Raw genomic sequence first — 8,061 nt, 5'->3', positions numbered from 1 at the left:
GATTGATGGGATTGATGGGGGGAATGAGGTGGGGGAGTGGAAAAGGGGAATGAAACGGGGGTAAGACGGGAATGTGACGGGGGGATGAGATGGGAGAATGGGGAGGACTGGGATGTAATGGGGGGGGGGGGGGATGTTATGGGATGTGATGGGGACGTGATGTGGGGACAGCAAATGATATCCCGTGAGGTAGAGGAGGATGGCCAGGAGGACACGTCCATGGGGGTGCCTGTTGGGCAGGGGGCACCTGCCTGCCAACTCGGTGCCTCTGGCAGTGCCGCAGGGATGGGGGGAGGACTCGGGGCCCTCTCCAGCCCTGGGCTGCCAAGCCGGCGCTTTTGTCTGCACATCCATTACTGGAGCAGCTTTTGACTCGAGCGGGGATGGCGTCTCTGGCCTTCAGCAAATGGCTTTCTCAAGGTGAACATCAGCTTTCTGCCAGAGCTTTTGGGAGCTTTTAAAAGAGCGGCCTTTATTCGGCTGCGGCGGCAGCTGCAGTCCCTCAGCGGGATCAGGGCCCCGCGGGGCAAAACCCCGGCAAGAGGAGGGGGGAAAAGGGGGAAAACAACGTGGGGAGGGGAACGAGAGGAGAGGGGCAGGAGCAGAGAAGGTGCTGAGGATGAATCCATAGGCATGAACCACTCTGGAGGGAGGAGGGAGATCGTGCATGACCGTGGTTCCAGAGAGGAAGGTTTTGGGGAGTGGGAGGGAGGGAGTCACTCCTGGGTAGGGTTTGGGGACAGCCAGGGGACAACGAGGGCGAGGGCAGCACGAATTGGTGGCCGCGAGGCTGCTCCATTCCCGGCACTCGGGGTGAGGGAGAGGTGAGAATGAGGAGTTCAAAAGGGCAGCGAGCGCAGGGGGGAGGAAAAGCTGACAGCGAGGAAAAGCTGCCGGGGACAGCGAGGAAAAGCTGCCGGGGACAGCGAGGAAGGGCTGACGGCCGCCGTGACGGCGACATCGGCGCCGCTTCCTCGGTCCCCTCCGGGCAGCGGCCTCATCCCGTTCCCGGTCTCCGTGGGGAACTGAGCCGGCCGCTGCCGGGCAGGGCGCAGGAGGAGCTGTGCGGGAGCACCCCGATCGTTTATGCATGAGCGGCCCCTCGGCTCACGCACAAGTGCCCAATTATCTCCCGCATGGCCACCCAAGCGAGCTGAGCCGAGCGCGGCCCCGGCCGCTCACGCGTGGGTGCCCCACACCCAGCCCGAGCCCCTCGCTGTGCCTGACGTGGGTGGTGGTACCCGGAGGGGCCCGGGTGGGGCTCGGATCCTGCCCTGGGAGCTCTGTTAGAGGTTCCACCTCAGGATTCCAGGCCGGAATTCCAGAATTTCTGGCTGTCGCATGATCCTGGGGAGGGATAAAGGCGGTGCTGGGGAAGGGAAGAGCTGCTGGGGGTCTGGGATTTCTGCAGGTGGTGCAAAAGTGTGATGAGGGAGTCGAGGCCCTGAGAGGGAGCATCAGGGACTGCCTGGGGATGGGGTCTGTGAGCCCCTCGGGGCCTGGGGTGGCACTGAGTGGGCACAGGCTGTCCTCTGTGGGATTTAGGGACAAAGGGAGAGGATGAGCTGAAATCCGGGATGGGAGCTGGGATCCAGCACCAACACATCCGCTGTGGAGCAAGGGGGTTTTTATTGGAATCATCGGAGCTGGAGGGGCAGAGTCCTGAGCAAAAAAATAGGTACCACGTTGGGCACCAGGCCTGGCTCTGCCAACAGCAAATGATGTCCTGCAGGTGGGAAAAATCCCAAAATCCAGCCAGGAATCCTCTGCACCACTGCAGCGCCCAGCCACCGCTCCGTCCTCTTGTCCCCTCGCCAGCTCTTTGGGACAGGGGGCAACCGGGGACGCAACGAGCCGGGGATGACCCTTCTCCCATGGCACAGCCTCTGTACTCCCTGGGATTTTGGGAAGCAGGAGGTGAGAGCTGCCTTCCTTCCTCCTCCTCCCCTCCTCCCAGCCAGTACCAGGGCGCAGGAAGCTGTTCCCAGCTATTTTTGGGAAGGCTCCCCGTGTCGGGGAGGGAAAAACCGAGAGGAGTGGGTCCATCTGGATGCCTGGTTTTGTCCCCAGCGTGCCACCAGCCCCTCGTCCCTGCTCAGCCACCGCGGTGTCACAGGTGGGGTGGGAGAGGTGACACAGGGATGGGGATGGCGGTGCTGGGGAGCATCCCAGCATCATCCACAGCATCATCCCAGCATCATCCCAGCAGCCCAGGGCGGGACCACCCGGCCTCTCCCGAGCCGGGGGAAGTGGCAGCACCTGGCTGCTATATTTAGGAGGAATGTAGGGCAGGCTGGAGCATCCCAGGCCATCGCCTTCCCGCACGGAGCGCGGCATGTGAGGGCTGGGGCAGGCGCAGGGGGGCCCGAGGGGGCTGCTGCCCATCCGTGTGTGCCGGCACGCTCCGGCTCCGGCCAGCTGGCCAAGGGCTCGGGAGGTTTCCTCCCAAGGATTTTTCCCGTGGGTGAGGGGTAACAGCGCTGCGGTGCACCCACGATGAGCCCCAGCTCTCGAGGGGTGCGCGGTGCCCCCCACCCCGCTGTTCCTCATTCCTGCTGCTGCTCCAGGGCTTTTTATCCAGCGCCTCCAGCTCGGTCACGCCGATCTCCTCTCGACAGAGGCCTTTGTTCTGCTGCTCGGGAGAGGTTTAATCCCCATTGTTGTCATTAGCATAGGAGTACAAAGAAAGGTGAAGGGAGAAAACTCGCTCTCGTCCCTTAATTCCCTGGTCTCTGCAGCGTGGAGAGCGGAGCTGGCGGCAGCAGGGAGGTGCCAGCCCGGGGTCGGGAAGGATTTGGTACCCGGGAGGGTGCTGAGAAAGGAGGAATCCCAGCTCAGCCAGGATGGACACACTGCTCCTGGCTGGGCCGGGTCCTTGGCTGCATTCCAGCAGCTCCCAGATCTCTGGGAAGCTGATACGGCCTCGTCTGCATCCCTGTGTTCATCTCCATCCCTGTCCTCATCCCATTCCCTGTGCCCATCCCCATCTCTGTGTTCATCTCATTCCCTGTGCTCACACCCATTCTTGTACCCATCCCATTCTTTGTGCTCATCCCCATCTCTCTCCTCATCCCATTCCCTGTTCCCCTGCCATTCCCTGTGCCCGTCCCATTCCCCTGCTCCTCCCATTCCCTTTCTTCCTCCCCATTCCCTTTCCTCATCCCATTCCTTTTCCTCATTCATTCCCTGTGCTCATCCCATTCCCTGTGCCCACCCCATTCCCTTTCCTCATCCCATTCCTTTTCCTCATTCATTCCCTGTGCTCATCCCATTCCCTGTGCCCATCCCCATTCCCTTTCCTCATCCCATTCCTTTTCCTCATTCATTCCCTGTGCCCACCCCATTCCCTGTGCCCATCCCATTCCATTTCCTCATCCCATTCCCTGTGCCCATCCCATTCCTGTCTTCATCCCATTCCCTATGCCCACCCCATTCCCTGTGCCGGTCCCATTCCTTCTGCTCACCCCCATCCCTGTGCTCACCCCCATTCCCATTGTTTTCCATGTTTTTTGGGTGGAATACAGCCCATCATCCCCATCTTCCCACAGCGCTCGGCTTTGGCTGTCACGAGGTGCCTGGATGTCACCGATCCCTGCTGTGGCCATTCCCGATGCTCCTCTCCCCTGATCCCAGCCAATCTCCCTGCCCTGCCCATCAAGCCTCACCCCTGGCTGCTGTCACCTCCCTGTCACCTCCGCGGTGGCTGTGATCCGGTGTCACCACAGGATTCACCCCACTACAGAGCCCTGTGCCACCGGGGTCACTCTGGGGGGGCTCCCGGGGATCCAAGGGCTTGGAATGTGGGGCTGTGTCCCGGACTTTGTGGGGCGGATGCCACCAGGCCCCGGGGCCACCACGCCCTGCTGATTCCTGGGCTGTTCCCGAGGGAAGGAGAGAAAACGGGAAGAGCTGGGAGCCGAGCTGGGATTTTTTTTTGGGGGGGGGAGCTTCTGGCTGCTGCAAACAGCTCCATCCTTGAAATTCCAGCAGGGATTTCCTCCCTCCTGCCGCCCCCCACCCGGCCGGGGCGGAGTGGCCGCCGTCGATGCCGCCGATTGGGGCATTAAATTTAAAGAGCTGATTAAGTGCCATGAAAACCGTGTCAGCTCCTTGTCAACGAGGAGAATGCGCCAGGGCTGCGGATTAGAGGCTGAGTGACTGCCGGGGATTGCAGGCAGACAGACGATCCATCAGCCGGGGGGATCAGAGGGAAGCATTCCCAGTCCTGCCATTCCTGGCCGTGTCTGTCCCTCCGCCTTGTCACAGGCGCGGTGGCACCGGGCTGAGCTGGGAGATGGAAAGAGGGAAGAGCCAGAGGTCTTGTAAAGGCTCATCCCTGCTCCTTGCTGACCCCCTGAGCTCCAAAATGCCCCAAAAATCCCTTTATGGGGTGTGCCTGTCCGTGTTCCCCCAGCTCCCTCACCCGTAGAGATGAGGGGACAAGTGTGACAGTGGGGACACATGGGGGTGGTGACAGCGGGGCCGAAGCCCGGGTGAGGTGGAGCCGGAGTTTTCCATCTCTCCCCATTTCCACCTCTCCACCTGGGTTCTCCTTCCCCCACTGCGTTCAGCCCCAGATTTGCCCCAGATTCCCTGGAAAAGCTCCAAGGATGCCCAGCTCGGGGTGACGACATTCCCCAAACCCCAAGCAGACGAGCCGAGGTTGGATTTGGTTGCAAACACGCCGGAATCGACCCACGCCGAGCTCTCCCTCCAATCCAGGGGCTCATCCAGAGCTCCGGCGCCTGCGGCTGCTCCCGCTGGCGGCTGCAGCTCCCTCGCTCCTGGCAGCGCTCCTGGATCGTCACCACTTCACACCCTCCCTGCCCGCCCCTGGAATTCTCGCCCGGCTCCGCAGGGCGCCGCGAAAATGGGGATGGGTGTGGGGTTCAGCACCGCCCTCCCACCCATCCCATGCTCTGCATCCAGCGTGGAAATGCAGATTCCAGCACCTCCAGCTCTTCTCCTGCCTCATTCCCCACCTGGAACACCAGGAGAAGCAGAGGTTGGGATGATGGCTCAGCATGGATCTGCTCTGTGTGGTCGGAAGCCGAGCTGGAGTGGGCAGCCGCTGGGGCTGACCCGCCTTGAAAATCGGGGAGATAAATAAATAATGATAAATAAAGCGCTCCTCTGTCCTCCGGGGGCCCTCCAGCCCTTTCCCTCTCTTTGCCTCGGTTAATTAATTTAATGGCTTTATGATTGCGGAGAGATTAGCTGGGAGATATAGAATCTATATATAGAGGTATGGAGGGGACTATAGATAGCGCAGGAAAGCGAGAACAGCCCCCACTCCCCTGGATTTGGGAAGTTTGGGAGCGGAGGGGAGGCCGTGCCGCCGCAGGACGTGGATGGAGAGCCTGGATGCGGCCGGCTCACGGCAAAGCCCGGGAGATGCTCGCTGGGATTTAGGAGGGCTGGCAGGAAGGTGAGTGAGGGGATCCCAGGGGTTGGAATTGGAGCTGGATGGAGCTGAGGGAGGGGACAGCAGCGTGTCCTGCCTTGGGGGAGTGGGACAGGGGGGGTGACAGCGCCCTGGAGGTCACAGCACCCTCTGCCACTGCTTTGGCGTCCCCTGGGTGGCCCGGTCTGGCTGTGGCCATGGAGCCTGCAGGGTCCTGGCAGAGATGGAAAAGCTCTGGCTCCACCCCACCAGGGCTGTGGCATCACTGTCAGCACCCCGACGTGTCCCCATTGTCACACTTGTTCCCTCGTCTCTCCAGATCAGGAACCTGGGGGAACGTGGGCGGGCACGCCCCATAAAGCGGCTTTTGGGGCGTTTTTGAGCTCAGGGGGATCAGCAAGGAGCAGGGATGACCCTCTGGCTCTTCCCTCTTTCCATCTGTGCTCCCAGCCCAGTCCGCTGCCACCGTGCCTGGCAGGGTTGTGACAAAAGCCGTCCCTCTCCCACGTCGCAGCCAGCCTTGATCCCTCTGTGCCGCTGCTGTCACCGCTCCCTGGCAGCTCCCTTTGTGCAGGGAACAAAGCCAGGCTCCCAGGGAACACGAGTCTATCGCAGGATCGACAGCTGTCACCGAGGGAACATCCAGGAGCAGCCACTGGCCCCTTCCCGCGGTGCCAGGGACGGGGGCGAGGCGGGGCTGAGCCCCCCCCAGCTCGTGGCAGCAGCCTGGGCTGAGGCTGGAATTTGGGGTGATGCTCCTGTGCTGGTGTTTAGTCCCCTTGGAGCACCGTGGCTCATCCCAGGGATGTCCCAGGGATTGTCCTCAAGGGACGACTTGTCCTTGTGTCACTCACAAGCTGGTGGCTCTTTCCTTCCTGGCTCCCAAGAATTTGCTTCCTTGGCGTGGAGGGAGCTGGGGGCTGATGCTGGAATTGGGGGTGATGCTCCTGCAGTGGTGTTTGCTCCCTTTGGAGCTCATCCCAGGGATGAGGAGGCACAGGGACACCTTGTCCTTGTGTCACCCAGAAGCTGGTGGCTCTTTCCCCTTTGGCTCCCAAGAATTTACATCCTTGGGGTTGAAGGAGACGTGGGCTGAGGCCGAAATCGGGGTGATGCTCCTGCACCGGTGTTTATTTCCCTTGGAGCACCATGGCTCATCCCAGGGATGTCCCCAAGGGACGCCTTGACCTTGTGTCACCCACAAGCTGGTGGCTCCTTCCTTTCATCCTCTCAAAAATTTACATCCCTGGGGTTCAGGGAGCTGGGGGCTGATGCTGGAATTTGGGGTGATGCTCTTGCACCAGTGTTTGTTCCCCCTGGAGCACCATGGCTCATCCCAGGGATGTCCCTCATCCGTGGGGGACTGGGACACCTTATCCTTGTGTCACCCACAAGCTGCTGGCTCTTTCCTTGCTGCTTCCCAAGAATTTGCATCCGGTGGGGTTCAGGAGACGGGGGCTGATGTGATGCTCCTGCACCGGTGTTTAATCCCTTTGGATCACCGCAGCTCATCCCAGGCATGAGGGGACACAGGGATTTGTCCTGGTGTCACCCACAGGCTGTTTCCTGCCTTCCTCCCAGGAATTTGCACCCCTAGGGGCTGCACTGGGACGGACGGGAGGTGCCAGGCCCATCCCGGCCGTGCCCGCGCGGCTCCGTGGGCAGCTCCGGAGCGCTCCCGGTGCCCATCCATGAGCCCGGACGCCGCGATCGTGTTGGAATCTCCGGAGGCAGCGAGGCGCAGATTGACTTTGACAAACACGGCCCAGAAGCTGCGTCGTGGCGGATGCAAATTATTCAGTAGCTGCCCGGGAAAAAACGCGCTGTGACAGCGAGTGCCGGGGGGGGGGGGAAAAGGGGCTGTGACACCCTGTCACATCCCTGCCAGCAGCAGCTCCGCTGTCCCCCCGCCCCGGCGCCCTCCCGGCACAAAGCGAGGGGGGGACAGGCGCGGGGGTCCCCAAAGGAGAGGCTGGGAGGTGACAAAAAGGGGGTTTTGGCCGAGGATGGAGCCGCCGGAGCCATCGGAGGTGGCAGCAGGTCCATGGATGATGCTCGCGCTGAGGAGCTCGGGTGCAGCTCCAGGCAGGCTGGGGGGATACCCAGAGCATCCCAGTTCATCCCAGTTCTTCCCAGGATTGCATTTTGCCTCGATGGGGCTGGTTTGGGTGTGGGATTAAGCCCCGGGGGTGTTTGGGGAATTGGGCCGGGAGCTGATAACGGAGATACCGATCTGTAAGGCGTCTCCCGGGGTCATTTTCCCGATCTGATTCCCGGGATCACTTTCCCAATCTCATTCCGGGATCATTTTCCCGATCTCATTCCCGGGGTCACTTTCCCGATCTCATTCCCCGGGGTCACTTTCCCCATCTCATTCCCGGGATCGCTTTCTCCTGATTCCCGGGATCACTTCCCCTATCTGATTCTCCATGTGCCGGGCAGGTGGATCTGGCAGGAAAAATCTGTTCTCACCTGAGATTCAATTCACACTCGGAAAATAAATCCCTCCTGGCTGCGAGCCTGCGGCAGGGACCCTCCCCGAGGATGTCCCCAAGTGGGTGACATTAGAATTGGACACCTCAGCCTTTCCCGGGATGTTCTGGACCCAAAAGCTTCTGTTTTCCATGAAGAAATTCAGGTTTGGAGCCCATCCCCTG

General features: G+C 61.2%; 1 protein-coding gene across 1 annotated transcript in view; it reads left to right on the top strand.

Annotated features, from left to right (window-relative positions):
• The first annotated feature begins 5,332 nt into the window (after nucleotides 1-5,332).
• The window catches only part of ADGRB2 (adhesion G protein-coupled receptor B2), a 64,034-nt gene continuing 61,305 nt past the window's right edge, over nucleotides 5,333-8,061 (top strand). The window contains exon 1 of the mRNA XM_032132437.1: nucleotides 5,333-5,428. The gene's annotated coding sequence lies outside the window, so the exon portion shown is untranslated. The remainder of the gene's footprint in view (nucleotides 5,429-8,061) is intronic.

Source organism: Corvus moneduloides, chromosome 23, assembly GCF_009650955.1.
Source record: "Corvus moneduloides isolate bCorMon1 chromosome 23, bCorMon1.pri, whole genome shotgun sequence".
Classification (NCBI taxonomy): Eukaryota; Metazoa; Chordata; class Aves; order Passeriformes; family Corvidae; genus Corvus; species Corvus moneduloides.
The sequence above is the reverse complement of the archived record's forward strand: the minus strand, read 5'-3'. Positions and strand labels throughout refer to the sequence as shown.